Below are 696 nucleotides of genomic sequence, written 5' to 3'. Positions count from 1 at the left end.
CAATTTACTATTTAATTATAACTTTATAATTATATATATTAGTATATAACTTATATAATATATATTAGATTTAAAACAGTATAAAAGATTAGATTGTATATAAATGTTTACACCCCACACACAAAACACACCCACACACCCCACCCACCCCCCCACCACACCACCGACCACACCAAACACCACCGCAAACCCGCACCACCCACCACAACCACCACCCACACAACAACCCACACATATATATAAATATATATGTAGAAAGGGACAAAGTATATATTGTTGTGTAGGTCTATACAGGCCAAAAAAATTTACTAGTTGTGTTTTTCACTTACTTAGGGCATGAGTGAAAATACCTAAATTGTATTAGGTTGTCAAACTGTTTCGCTTGATCGGGAGGTAAGAGCTTTTTTTACGGATTTCGTATGGCTGGGAAATTAAACGAAAAAACCCGATTTAATTAATTTCATACGGTTTAATACAAATCTTACTTCTTGTTTTTAAAAAAAGCTACCAACGGCGTTGGAAGAATTCGAACGCTCATTGTGTTTGGTATGTGATGGAACTTCGGCCAATAGGTACACAAAACCCCACCGGGGGGGAACAAAAAACTGCCACTGGTTGTTCGTCTGGCTCGCCCCAACTATCCGAATTCTTCGCATTGTTTTCGGTTTGCACCTTGGGAACTCGGTTTTCAGTTGG

The sequence above is a fragment of the Penaeus monodon genome, chromosome 15 (genome assembly GCF_015228065.2).
Source record: "Penaeus monodon isolate SGIC_2016 chromosome 15, NSTDA_Pmon_1, whole genome shotgun sequence".
NCBI lineage: Eukaryota > Metazoa > Arthropoda > Malacostraca > Decapoda > Penaeidae > Penaeus > Penaeus monodon.
Note: the sequence above shows the minus strand (reverse complement) of the source record.